Source organism: Gopherus evgoodei, chromosome 4 (assembly GCF_007399415.2).
Source record: "Gopherus evgoodei ecotype Sinaloan lineage chromosome 4, rGopEvg1_v1.p, whole genome shotgun sequence".
Classification (NCBI taxonomy): domain Eukaryota; kingdom Metazoa; phylum Chordata; order Testudines; family Testudinidae; genus Gopherus; species Gopherus evgoodei.
The window spans coordinates 9,080,412-9,095,134 of NC_044325.1; positions in this window are offsets into that span (position 1 = coordinate 9,080,412).

The window sequence follows — 14,723 nt, forward strand, 5'->3', positions numbered from 1 at the left end:
TTGCTGGCATATGATGGCATATATTACATTGGTGGATGTGCCGGTGAATGAACCGGTGGCGGTGTGACTGATCTGGTTAGGTCCTGTGATCAGGGCCGGCGCTTCCATTTAGGCAACCTAGGTGGTCGCCTAGGGTGCCAGGATTTGGGAGGGCAGCAGACTGCTCCGGTGGACCTCCCGTAGGCGATCTTGTGAACGGTCTGCTGGTCCCATGGCTCCGGTGGAGCATCCACAGGCATGCCTGCGGCAGGTCCACCGAAGCCGCGGGACCAGCAGACCATCCGCAGGAAAGCTTGCAGGAGGTCCACTGGAGCCGCGGGACTGGCGAGCCGGCCCTGCGCCTAGGGCGCCAAAAACCCTGGCGCCGGTCCTGCCTCTGATGGTGTTGCAGGTGTAGATATATGGGCAGAGTTGGCATCGAAGTTTGTTCCATGGATTGGTTCCTGAGTTAGAGTTACTATGGTGTGGTGTGCAGTTACTGGTGAGAATATGCTTCAGGTCGGTGGGTTGTCTGTGAGCGAGGACTGGCCTGCCACCTAAGGTCTGTGAAAGTGTGGGATCTTTGTCCAGGATGGGTTGTAGATCCGTGATGATGCATTGGAGGGGTTTTAGCTGGGGACTATATGTGATGGCCAGTGGAGTTTCATTGGTGCATGTGATGAAATGGGTATTCACCCACAAAAGCTCATGTTCCAATACATCTGTTAGTCTATAAGGCACCACAGGACTCTTTGCTGCTTTTACAGATCCAGACTAACATGGCGACCCATCTGATACTGTTGAAAATACAGTCACATCCCACTTTCTGGGTCCATCCACCAAGATGTTATGGAATGCCAGCAGGATCCACACTCTCTGCTGAGATTCCACTGGAACACAGAGGAAGGGTTTAAATCTGTAGAATGGATTTTAAAATGTTTCAAGTAAATATGATTGCCACTGTTTTCTGCAAGCAGCATTCATACCACTGCCAGGCAGGGAGGGAATTGGTATAAATCGGTGGAACAATCCTGCTTGGAATTATTTTCCCAGAAGAATAAAGTTTCTGGCAGTGGTTCCTAAACGACAGTCCACAGAGGACTTCCATTGAACTGCGTGGTCACGTGGTGCTGGCATCTCCTCCTTTCCAGGTGCTGTCCTGCACCGAGAGACAACTAAAACTACATTCCGAATAGCCATTTGCCCCGTCACAAGCTGCTGTATTGCCACAAGGATACTATCTGATCGCATATGGGAGGGATAAACCAGGGGCTCCCAAACTTTTTCATAGCTTCGACCATGTCTTCACAGAGAGATTGTCTCGTGGAGGCGGCCATCCAGTCCCTCCCATAGGTCTGTTACTGCCTTGAAATTAGACCAGACACAGATTTTGGCTAATGCATTTTTACCAAATGGCTCACGAGGCCATTCCTTTCTGCTATTTAAAAAGAGTGACTGGCAAAATATAATCAAATCATCACTGATCCATTTCATGCACACTACATTATTATTTCATTATTTTTTATTTTAAATTATACAAAATACAAATACAAAATCCTACTGCTACATGGGGAGGCCGTGAGCCCCTAGCAAGCTGAGGAGACGCTGCCTGCTTGCTTCTCCGGACACTTCCTGTAAATTCCCACGCGGAGTTCAACATACATCAAATTCCATAAACCCATCGCCTATGGGAGGCAATGGATGGCTACCTCCACAAGACAATCTCTCTATGAAAACTTGGTCCATGCTATGAAAAAGTTTGGGAGCCCCTGGTTTATGGAATTTGATGCATGATTCCTTCCTGATGCAAGAAAAAACAGAAGCAGCTGGGTTAAGGGTTTCAGTGTTCTATCTGAATATAAATAAGCACTGTCGTGCCAGTGCAGAGTTCAGCAAGGATTTTTCCACCCGGATCAGTGTCCTAAAGAGGAGTATACAGCAGATGCCATCTTTACTACACTTCCCCTTCCCAGTGGTTTAGATCTTGCAGTGCATTAGGAAAAATTCTGCCCGATTCCCGTTTCTCAATACATACATTTCTAAATACATTGGATGAGATCCTCAGCTGGTGTGAATTGGCATCGCTCCATTGAAGTCAATGGAGCTACAGTCATGTATAACAGCTGAGGATCTGGCCTGTTATTCCTTTGGTAATCATCTGAAGTGCCAGGATTTCACAAAAAGTGCAGGGGATGTGCCACATGGCCCTAGAAGGCTCACTTTACTTTCTCTGGTCATTGCATCAGGATGTCCAAAATTTGCCACGGGTTTCCAGTCTTTGTGCAATTAGGGAAATGTTTCAGTATTTCCAGCTATCCCTTGCCCAGTGTTTTCCTATGCATAGTCCTCAGGGGACACGGTTGGGCAGATTCACTCTGCTGCTTTTCTGCATTTGGCACATGGCGTTTGGGATATGAAGAAGTGGAGTTGGGCCAAACTGTATTCGCTACCAAAGGTAAGTAATACAGTCTGTGGTAAAGTGTGACACTGGAACATGTCGATGGCACACAGCACTATGCACGTTAAGGTCATTTGCCAACCCCTTTGGTCAAAGCCTATACCAAGGGGCTGGCTCCAGGCTTGACTAGTTTGGGGATATTGCTTTGCCCAGCTCTCACATACTGTGGTGTGTCATGAACATTTTCTTTGCAGGGTAGCTGGCTCAGGGCAAGTTGTTTTGGAATTATATAGCTGGAGATAATTACAAGCACTTTTTTTTATGGTCATCTGATTACTCAGAAAAGGCTTAAATTAGAACTGTAAACTCATTCATGCAGTTAGAATCCAATAGTGCCATCTTGCCATTCACAGACCTCCGGCTGACTTACACCTGAAGAAGAGATGTGGGCCCATAGGCGCCAACTCTGGGGGTGTTCCGGGGCTGGAGCATCCACAGGGAAAAATGAGTGGGTGCTCCTCTCACCCCCTGCCCCATCTCCTCCTTCTCCTCCCCTGAGGGCGCAGCATCCCTGCTCCTCCGCCTGCCTTCTAGCACTTCCGCGCTTCCCACCCAGAAACACGGGAACGTGGCGTGCTCAAAGGAGGAGGCAGGGAAGAGGCGGGGCCAGGGTGGGGATTTGGGGAAGGAGTCAGAATATTGGCAGGGAGGGGGTGGAGTTGGGTTGGGGACTTTGGGGAATGGAGTGGAATGGGAGCAGGGCAGGATTGGGAAGGGGCAGGGTCTCATGGAAGGGGTGGAGTGGGGGCAGGATTGGAGGGCAGAGTGGGGGTCGAGCACCCACAGGAAAGAGGGGAAGTCGGCACCTATGCATGAGCCTTTTAAGTGGTTGAAGGTACTAGGATTAGAACTCAAGAAGCCGAGAGTGTTTTAAGTCCTGACTCTCTGACTGGTTTCACTTTAATGAAACACAGTAAAACCATAACTTCTGTGGTAGCCACAGGTGCTCAGCACTTCTGAAGGCCAGACCAGTTAGTTGGGTGCCCACATATGGATTTACATGCTAATTTTAGATGCTCACATTGGAAAATACTGGCCTTAATTAGGCATCATTTCAGGGAACCACTCTCTTCAGGAAATCACTTGAGCACTGACCTCACTTAAGCATCTGCTTGCAGCCCAGTGATATCAATGGGCCTCAGGTAGGTGCTTAAGTAAGAATGTCCATAAGTGCTTTCCTGAATCATGAGCTTGGGGCAGAAGGACTGGGGGAAAGGAGAGCACATCAGAAACATATTTTTGTAAGGCGTCGATTCCAGGGGTGGGGCGCACAATTAAAAGAAAAAAAAGAATTGCAATGATTGTTTCTCCAAAAGCCTCTACAGGTGACGATTGTACAAGAGGAGACAAAGTATTTGATCCAATGATATTATCTCCTCACTCAGCTGAGAACAGGACAAATGACTGCTAGGCAAGAAACTGAGCAGCCAATGAGGCTGGGAAGAAGCGTGGAGGCCAAAGGGTCTTTAAAGATCCACAGGAGACAAGGCTTAAGGAGCCAAATCTTGCCTCACTGGGGTGGGGAGCAGGAGAGGCAACCCCACCTCTCAAACCTCCGCTCTCAAACCCTGGACCGCATTACAGGAGCAGCCATGCTCCAACCCTCCACCTGGCAGCCTGTTGGCAATAGCTGACCTGGGACCCAAGAAGCCCAGCCCCAGTGTGAGGCCCCGCCTTCAGGTCTGATTGGCAGAGTCCCAAAACAGCTGATTGGCCCGCTGGCCCTACTTAACCCAGCAGCAGGAACAGGAAGGTGTTTGACCAACTGGATTCTGCCTTGAGTGCCTTGTGCTTCCTACCTCAGCTTGAGTTCCTGGCATCTGACTCGTGGTTCTGATCTCCCAGTATCCCGACTCCTGTCTTGTGCCTATGACCTCTGGCTTGGACTGCTAGGTCTGGCCCATGACCGTGCTGTGACAACTAGATTCTTAGCTTTAAGCACCTAATTGAGTCCCACTGACATCACCAGCGTGATTCAGCTCCAACTCAAGGAGAAGGTGTTTAACTCTCTAGGGGAATTTTCCAGTGCAGGGGAGGATCCAGCCCTATATTCATTCACTTTCTATATTGCCCTGTCACAGCTCAGGCATCCATCGCTCTAACCGGCTTAGAGTTGTTCTCTGCTTGTGCCCTGTGGAGTTCCAAGAGGTGTTACCCACACACTGTAGGGCACCCTGCCTTTACCTGTCTGTAGGCTCAGGGCATAACCCAGTTCATTTAGGCACCTGTCCTTTCCCAGTTCCTAGGGCTAGACATAACCTGGTTAATATAAGTACCAACCCTTACATAGTTCCTAGGGCTCTGGGTGTAATTGACTGTGGATTTACGGGGGCTTTTATTAGTGAAAGAGCCTTACATGGTAGTATCCTTCACCTCTATTTATTAACAGTCACCAAAACAGAATACACACACTAAGCAATGCGCACCACTCCCAATAAGGCAGTCGAACTTTTCTTGGTGGCCAGTCAAAATTAGATTGTCCGGCGCTCCAGCTTCCTGCACAGTGTGGTTGGCAGGGGATTGAGGTCTGGCAGCTCTGATCTTGAGCTGTGTCCTGGAGTTAGGTCCCAAAGAACTGCCTTTTGGACCCCAGTTTATATAGTTAAAACTTGGGTCCTACTTCCCTAGACCTTAAGCAATAATGTCTAAAGTCCTACAAAACAGGATTTTTCACCAACCCAAGCCCATTACAAAACAATTCTTTAACCAATCAGACCCCACCACCTTAGCTGATTTAAATCTTGCAAAATGAGTTATCCAACAGACAGACACAAACTACGAATCAGACAGAGACCATCCAGATAAACAATAGAGAAGCAGGGACCATAACAGGGCCAGCTCCAGGCACCAGCGGAGGCAGCACATGCCTGGGGAGGCACATGCTAAGAGGAGGCATTTCGGCCATTCTTGGGGCGCCACAGTCCGAGTGGCTTTTTATTTATTTTTTGCTTGAGGCAGCAAAAATGGTAGAGCCGGCCCTGGACCATAAAGGCAAAACAATAAGTATAGATTTACCAATCACAACAATTGGGAAGGGATTCCTTGCCAGACAGAATGCTATCAAACAAAGTTAAGAACATGAGAATGGCCATACTGGGTCAGACCAAAGGTCCATCTTACCCAGAATCCTGCCTTCCAACAGTGTCCAATGCCAGGTGCCTCAGAGGGAATGAACAGAACAGGGAATCATCAAGTGATCCATCCCTTGTCACCCATTCCCAACTTCTGGCAAACAGAAGCTAGTGACACCATTCCTGCCCATCCTGGCTAATAGCCATTGATGGACCTGTCCTCCATGAATTTATCTAGTTCTTTTCTGAACCCTGTTATAGTCTTGGCCTTCACAACATCCTCTGGCAAGGAGTTCCACAGATTGACTGTGCATTGTGTGAATACTTCCTTTTGTTTGTTTTAAACCTGTTGCCTATTAATTTCATTGGGTGGCCCCTAGTTCTTGTGTTATGAGAAGGAGTAAATAACACTTCCTTATTTACTTTCTCCTCACCAGTCATGATTTTATAGACCTCCATCATATCCCCTCTTAGTCGTCTCTTTTCCAAGCTGAAAAGTCCCAATCTTATTAATCTTTCCTCATATGGCAGCCGTTCCATACCCCTGATCATTTCTGTTGTCTGTAAACATCTTAAGATCTGTTTCTTGATCTGGTGATGGTGGGTACTCTTAGGACAGGATTGCCTTCTTAGCAGCCCAATATTACACTGTTTTGATGCAATTTAGCTGGCATGTGAGCATGTGACTTTCTGCTTCTTAGCTCATGGCTGCTGCTGCCATACTGTGGCTGCTGCTGCTTACTGCAGAAAAAGTTCTCAGACCTTACAGTGGGTCTGCGCCTGAAACACAATTCTTCTGGGAGAGACCCCAAGGGCGGTTTGACCCCACCATCAGCCACTGGCTGCACCATAAAGGTGTGACTAAGGTGTGGGTAATTTTCAGCACATGGTTCTGAACAGTGGCAAACCAGTGAGCTCTTCAAAGACACTGAAGGGAACAGTTAAAGCGGAGCAAGGTAACAGTGTCTTTTTCCTACCTTCTGGCTACCAAGCACTGGCTTTTCCGGACACCTACTCCAGCAGCGAATACTTTTTGTTTAAACTGTGCAGTAGGGTCTTTTTATTTGTTTTGTATGTTTCTGGAAACAAATGCAAAGTGATCAGGCGAAAGTTACGAATGACTCAAGAGAGCGGTCACTTGCAAAGTGCTGCCTGAGCAAAGTTTGCCTAAAGTGCTAAGAGAATCACCCTGCTTGTCTTTGGCATTCAGATGCCTTTCCTGTTCCTAAGCATATGAAATAATGTCTGCATGTTGACTCATGAATGGCGCAACCCTGCTCCCACTGAAGTCAGCTGCTTTCCTGCTCTGATGCAGAATGTTTTCATGGTAGCACAGGTTGCATGAAAGTCATTTACCATCACCAGAGACCTGCCACCATGTGTTGGCTGCTGTTTGCTGTTGGACCACCCACTGCCCTGCCCCACGCACCTGTGTCAGGGATGGAAGATGCTACTTCTTCCCATTAGCAGCCCTCCTTCTACCCGAGGGTTTCTAACCAGGCCTTAACGTTTCCAAACTGAGGTTGCAAGCCACAGCTGTAGAATTATGCCAGTGAGAACTGCCTGGAGTGCAGTATGTTCTGATCCCATCCAGTCACCAACGCCAGCTGCTTCCCAGCACCAGCCCACCCCGACGTGCCACCTGCAGCGTACAGCTAGCTCCACATCAACCAGCATTTGCTTTACATCACTTTCTCTTACATTACGGGAATTCCCCACTGTCATTCGAGGGCAGTTTTCCAGCTTCTTTGTGCTGTCTGTGCAATGCAAAGCAGCCAGGATACAGTCCAAGGAACTGGCCCTGAGTTTGTTAAGGCTCATATTGTTTGTTTTTTCTCTTTCCTTTTGAGTTATGGTGTTTCTATTCTTTCTTAAAGCTATTGTAGAAGATGTAAATGGCAAGTGAACTGAATGGCAGCATTTTATCTGATATACTTCTTGTGTAGCCCTGTATTGTTTAAAAGAGGACCCTAGAAGAGATCCTCACCCCTCATTTCTCTTTAGAGTCTAGCAAAATGCCCTCAAAGAACTCATTAACAGGTGCAGGCCGGGGGTGGGAATTGGAGCCCTGCAGACTTTATGCTAGAAGACAATAATGAAGGAGATAGGTCTGTCAACACCATCACCCTCCCTTTTTAGCCACAGCAATGTCGGAGACTGTTCCAACTGAGGGTGCATTGGTGCTAGGGGCTGTAGGAAAGATGATCTTGCCCACAAAAAGCCAACCCTGTAAATATAGGATAAAATGTGAGCTACCAATACATTGTTCCTTGTCTGGTCTATTCCCTCTCTTCCAATACAATCATTTGTAAGGCTTGAACTGCAGACGAAGTTGCCTTTCAGTCACATGGACTGATCCGACCTCTTTAAAAGCAAACATTAAATATCTGGAGAAGTGTGATAAGTTACAGGCTCTAATCCTGCAATTGACAGACAGCAACTGTAACCGCATGGCAAACATTTTGATTAAGAACGAGGCAAGTCTTCACGGACAAGATGAGGTTAGTGACAACGATATTAAATCACGGAATGTCCGGATACTGGGGCTCTGCGCATTGTGATGGCCTAGATCTCTGTGATAATTCTCTGATTGTGTGAAAGAATTTTAGGGAAGAGTATTTGAGACTCTTTGAGGATGATTAAAGCGTCCCATATTCCATTTATATTTTCTGCCTCTTTGTACTGAACAGTGATAATTCCTTATCCTTCGATGACTGGCAAATACAAGATCATGTCTGAAGAAAGGAGAAATATGGGAAATTGATGAAATTTCAGTAATAAAACTTTATATTTTTTCCTGTCAGAGCTACAGCTTCACAGATGGACAGAAGGAATTGCTGATCCTAACTCGGATTTCTGAATCAGTCTGTAAAAATACATGATAACGCCTAGGAGCCCCAGTCAGGGGCCAATGCCCCATTGGGCGAGGTATTCTACAAACACCAAACAAAAAGACTGTCATTGCCCCAAAGCGCTTACCATCTAAGTATAAGGCAAGAGACGGCTACAGATAGGAGAGTACAAGAAAACAATGAGACAACAACGCTGTCTCCTCCTGCTGCAAAGTTTAGACTGACCGTAGATGGGAACCTTGTCTTTGTTAGGGTGATTAGTTGTGTTCCTGTAGTGCCCCAGCCACCCTTGTGCTCGGCGCTGTACATACACATGGGCAGAGATGATCTCTGCCCAAAGTTCTTAGTCTAAATATACAAGATAGTTGAACAGGAAGGGGAACAGAGGCAAAATTACCCATCCATGGTTGCATGGCCGGTCGCTAGTAGAGGCAGGAATAGAACCCAGGTGTCCAGGTCGGTGACCTAACCACTAGCCCATGCTGTTTCTCTTAATTTTAACTAAGGAACCATTTTTCTTAGGTCACATCTAAATAATGTGAGTGAAGGGCAGCCAGAACAGGGTGGGTCTAGCGAGCTCAGAGGACAAGCTGGTGGCCATCTGTCATTTCTGACTCAGTCAAAGATTTTGACAGAGAGTGGCATTTCACTGTACAGTAAAGAGCGCCCCCTAGACTCACCGCCTACACAAATGTATTTTTTTACTACATTTAGGAATGCTTGGTAGCTGTATATTTTTCTAATATAGGATCCCAAGGGACTTGAGGACTCACATGTGACAGATTGTGAGCTTTTTCCCAGCAGAAGTATTGATTCCTACTGAATTTTGTCCTTACTATTTGCCATTCATCAACGAGGTCCCAATCCTGCAAGCTGTTCCATGTGGACAGACCCCCAACAACCGTGCAATGCCTCATCGAAATCAATAGGAGTAAAGCAGCATGCAGGATCGAGGACCAACATTTTACTGGTGACTGTGACAGAAATTATAAATAAAAGTCCAGGTGTTATTGATCGGTAACAGTGACGCACATAGGGCCCCAGTCATCCACTCCTTCTGTGCCCAAAATTCCCACTGAAGACAAAGGGAACATTAGACTCAGCAGGAATGCAGGAGCAGGCTCCTGCTGAGAAGAAATATCGCCTGTCTCCCAAAATATTTAGATGATATATATTTCTGGACTACTTTTCCATTACCGTAAACGTTCAACGAGAAGCTGCTTGCGTCTCCAAAGTAATTTGGAACAGTCAGTATCATAACACAGCCAGAAAGTGTACTTCGGAGGACCTGTGGTTCTTGATTAATGGATAACACAATACCTTAAAAAAGACCATCTGCTCATTTAGGGCCGCATAATGAGAAGTAAAGTGGCTAATTAAATCAATCCATTTTTATTTTGGTTTAAATGCTGGGTCACCTTAAATTGTTAATATTCTTTTAATCTTTGTTTATTTTTAGAGACAGCACAAAATACACATCTATTTAACAAGGAGGAGTAATAAAAAGCAACAACTTTGTTCTCTTTTGCCTCTCCCAGCCTTTAGAACAGAACTGAGTGCTTCCAAGAACATTTGTTCTGCCTGGTATGTTCTGCAGGGGCTTGATCCTCTGCTCTGTGAAGTAAATGCCAAAACTCCCACTGGCTTTTGTTAGCATGGGATCAGAGTCCATCGGTGTTGGCTCTAATACACCTATATAACAGGCTGGGGGCAGAGGAAGAACGAGGGATTAAAGGGTGTGCCAGAAGGCAAATAGTGGTCCCTCAACCATTTATTTACAGCTAGGGCCCTACCAAATTCACAGCAGGTCTCCCACTGTGAAATCTGGTCTTTTGTGTGCTTTTACCCTATAAATATATGGAGATGTACCTATGTCCTAGAACTGGAAGGGACCCGGAAAGGTCATTGAGTACAGTCCACCTGCCTTCACTAGCAGGACCAAGTACTGATTTTTGCCCCAGATCCCTAAGTAGCCCCCTCAAGGATTGACCTCACAACTCTGGGTTTAGGAGGCCAACACGCAAACCACTGAGGTATCCCTTCCCCCTTATACTATACAGATTTCATGGGGGAGACCAGCATTTCTCAAATTGGGAGCCCTGACCCACAGGGGAGTTGCAAGGGGGTCACACGGTTATTTGGAGGGGGTGTAATGGTATTGCCACCCTTACTTCTGTGCAGCCTGCAGAGCTGGGCAACTGGAGAGCAGCAGCTGTTGACCAGGTGCCCAGCTGTGAAGGCAGCACCCTGCCAGCAGCAGCGTAGAAGTAAGGGTGGCAATACCACACCAGGCCATTCACCTTTCTGCACTGCTGCCTTCAGGGCTGGGTGCAGGACAGAGGCGGCTGCCGACTGAGGACCCTGCTCTGCAGGAAGCAGCACAGATGTAAAGGTAGCAAGTATTGCAACCCCCCCTACAATACCCTTATAATCCCCCTCCCAACTCCTTTTCGGATCAGGACCCCGACAATTACAACACCGGTGAAATTTCAGATTTAAATAGCCAAAATCGTGACATTTCTGATTTTTAAAATCCTATGGCCGTGAAATTGACCAAAATGGACCGTGAATTTGGTGGGCCCTATTTATAGTGCACTCACCACTGTAGGATCAGGCCACTCTGAACACAGATTCATAGATTTTAGGTCCCCAGATGGGGCCACTAGATCATCCAGTTTGACCATCTGTACAATGCAGGCCAGAAAACGTCATCCAATCACCCACGTATTGAACTCAATAACTTGGTTTGACTAATGCATATCTTCCAGTCTTAGGCCTGGTCTACACCTAACATTTAGCTAAGCTGTTCACGGATATGAAAAATCCATACCTCTGAGTGCCACAGCTCTGTCAGCCTCTCCCCGGAGAAGACACATCTAGGATGCATTTGCACCAATCCCTGAGACAGAGACATGAACCTACAAGATCTCTATCAAGCATTCTTAAAACTGCAATATCCACCTGCTGAAGTAAAAAAACAGATTGACAGAACCAGAGGAGTACCCAGAAGTCACCTACTACAGGACAGACCCAACAAAGAAAATAACAGTACTCCACTAGCCGTCACCTTCAGCTCCCAACTAAAACCTCTCCAGGCATCATCAAAGATCTACAACCTATCCTGAAAGATGATCCCTCACTCTCACAGATCTTGAGAGACAGACCTGTCTTCACTTACAGACAGCCCCCTAATCTGAAGCAAACACACACCACAGAACAAAAACACTAACCCAGGAATCTGTCCTTGCAACAAAGCCCGATGCCAACTCTGTTCACATATCTATTCAAGTGACATCATCATAGGACCTAATTACATCAGCCCTACCATCGGGGCTCGTTCACCTGCACATCTACCAACGTGATATAGGCCATCATGTGCTGGCACTGTACCTCTGCCATGTACCTTGGTCAAATCGGACAGTCTCTACGCAAAAGAATAAATGGACACAAATCTGACATCAGGAATTGTAACATTCAAAAACCAGTAGGAGAACACTGCAGCCTCTCTGGCCAGTTGGTAACAGATTTAAAGGTGGCAATTTTGCAACAGAAAAGCTTCAGAAACAGACTCCAAAGAGAAACTGCTGAACTTGAATTAATATGCAAACTAGATACCGTCAATTTAGGCTTGAATAGAGAATGGGAATGGCTGAGCCATTACACACATTGAATCTATTTCCTCATGTTAAGTATCCTCACACCTTCTTGTGAAACTGTCTGAAATGGGCCTTCTTGATTATCACTATCTCTCCTGCTGACAATAGCTCATCTTAATTAATTAGCCTCTTAGAGTTGGTAGGGCAACTCCCACCTTTTCATATTCGCTATATGTACATATATCTCCTCGCTATATGTTCCATTCTATGCATTCAATGAAATGGGCTGTAGTCCACAAAAGCTTATGCTCAAATAAATGTGTTAGTCTCTAAGGTGCCACAAGTCCTCCTGTTCTTTTTCCAGATACAGACTAACATGGCTGCTACTCTGAAATCTATTGCTCTAGCTACCATGATTCAGGGAGGCAGCATTCCTATCAGGAAAACCTCTACCATCAGTGTAGGCTGCATCTACCCTACAGCATTATGCCGGCAGGAGTTTGCACTCATGCGGCAATACCAGTGGTGAGGCACCCAGGGTCTGGAACAAACAGGTTCTCAGTTTCCCCCTCTGTCTCCCCAGGGTTATTCAGATCTTCATAACAGTTTGAGTTTGAGCCAATGAAAAAGAGAAACAACATAACGTTTTTCTCTCTCTCGCCCATGCTTCTTGAATGGCCGATCAGGCCCTGCAGAGGCTGGGGCAGATTCTCAGCTGGAGTCAGTTGTTCATGTAAATCCTCAGCAGGGTTAAATATGCAGCAGATCTGCCCTATCTCCAGGCATTACCGCCTGTAGCAGGGTGCTGGTGCAAAGCACCTAATTAGCCCCTGCCCGGTTAGCTCCAATCAAGGGAAGCAGATTGGGGCTGATGGAAAAGGCCTGATGCCGGCCGGAGGACTGGCAACACCCGCTGGCCTGACAAGCCAAGGGCTATAAAGGCTGAGAGGGAGGCAGGAGGCAGCAAGGGAGAAGTCAGTCAGTCAGTCAGTCAGTGAGGGGAGCTGGAGGGTTTCTGGCTGAAGGTTGACTCTGCCTGTAAAACCTGTATATAGATGGACACTGCTGGTGGGACAACCTTAAATAAATAAAGACATGGGTGTTGCACAACCCTGAAGTCTCTCTGAGCCTTATTGGGGAGAGCAAGTGGGCTCCGGGAAGAGGGGCAGGTCGTGGACCCTGTTACACTGCAAAACTGCGAAGAAGGGTCAGAAATGCACTTTGTTTTCCAAACCACTTTCTTTTTCAACCTAAACCTAATACCCAAACAACTGGCTAAGTGATTCTCAGAGGGGCCCAATCCTGCATTCTTCATACAGCTGGAAGTTGCTGAGCTCTCAGTGTGCAAGGAATGCAGGATCAGGCCCCAAATATGCAAAATATTTATTATAGCCCTATCTTCACAAGCATAAAATACATCGTCTCGTCAGGACATTAATAAGCAGAGAAGAAGTGAAAAATGTGTTCTTAAGAAAAGCATTTTCTGTTCTTCATCTAAAAGATGCTGACATGTTGTCTCCCAGTCCAGCTTGCTTGGCTGCGCTAAAGAATGTAGTATGTTTCCTTTATAAGAGTTTGATACTATGTTCTCGTTTGGAAGATTTCATGTTCATTATTTTCACACTGAGAATTGTCTCCCCCACCCTCTTTAGGCCCAGATTCAGGAAAGCATGTAAGTATATGCTTGTGCTCATTACTGTTCAGGCCAGTACTTAAAGATAAGCATTAAGAGAGACTTTCCTGAACTGGGGCCTTATCGTGTATCTGCCATAGAAATACAGGGCAGAAAGGGACCTCCACATCCCCCATAATGAGGCAGGACCAATTTTACCTAGACCATCCCTGATATGTTTGTCTAACCTGTTCTTAAAATCCTCCAAGGACAGAGATTCCACAACCTCCCTATATAACCTGTTCCAGCAGTTAACTAGCCGTATAGTTACAAGTTTTCCGAAAATCTAACCTGAATCTCCCTTGCTGCAGACTAAGTCAATGACTTGTCCTGCCTCCAGTGAACATGGAAAGCAACCGATCACCATCCTCTTTATAACAAGCTTTTACGTATTTGTAGAGTTATCAAGTCCTCTCTTCCTCACCCATCTTCTTCTCTAGATTCCACTCCCCCAATTATTTCAACATTTCTTTTGCTTTCCAAACCTCTTGATTTTGTTGTTGTTGTGCTCTCATCTGGACTTTCTCCAATTTGTTCACATCTTTCCTACAGTGCAGTGCTCCAGACTGGACACGGTACTGCAGCTGAGGCCTCACCAGTGCTGATATAATGCCTTAGATGTAATCTACTGGTATATTTTATAGACGACTTGAATAATAGTCGTTATTTTCCTGCGACATTTGAAATGTAAGGCAAACCCATTATACTTATACACTCTAAAATTTACTAAAATTGACACCTGACTTTTTAGCCTAGTTTATATATTTCTAAGGCATCTGTCACCTTGGTACTTTGGGTGGGGGTGCATTTATTTAGATGTGCAAAAAAATGACAGAGCTGAAAACATTTCTTCAGACTTGTTCATTTCAAAAAACATTAGTCAACAACCTGCAAACTACAATAACCGCACCTGGGTGTGTCTGGGACTGACACGTGAATAAGCTGGAAAAGCAAAATCAGTGCTAAGAAACGGCTGATGAGACTTCTCTTACACAAAAGTTTGTGACTTTTGGAGGAATGAGGATTGGTAGTGGTGTTGGGGGGGGGTTATGATTTTGTTTTGTTTTTTAAGAAGAGTACAGCTGAATTTTGGGG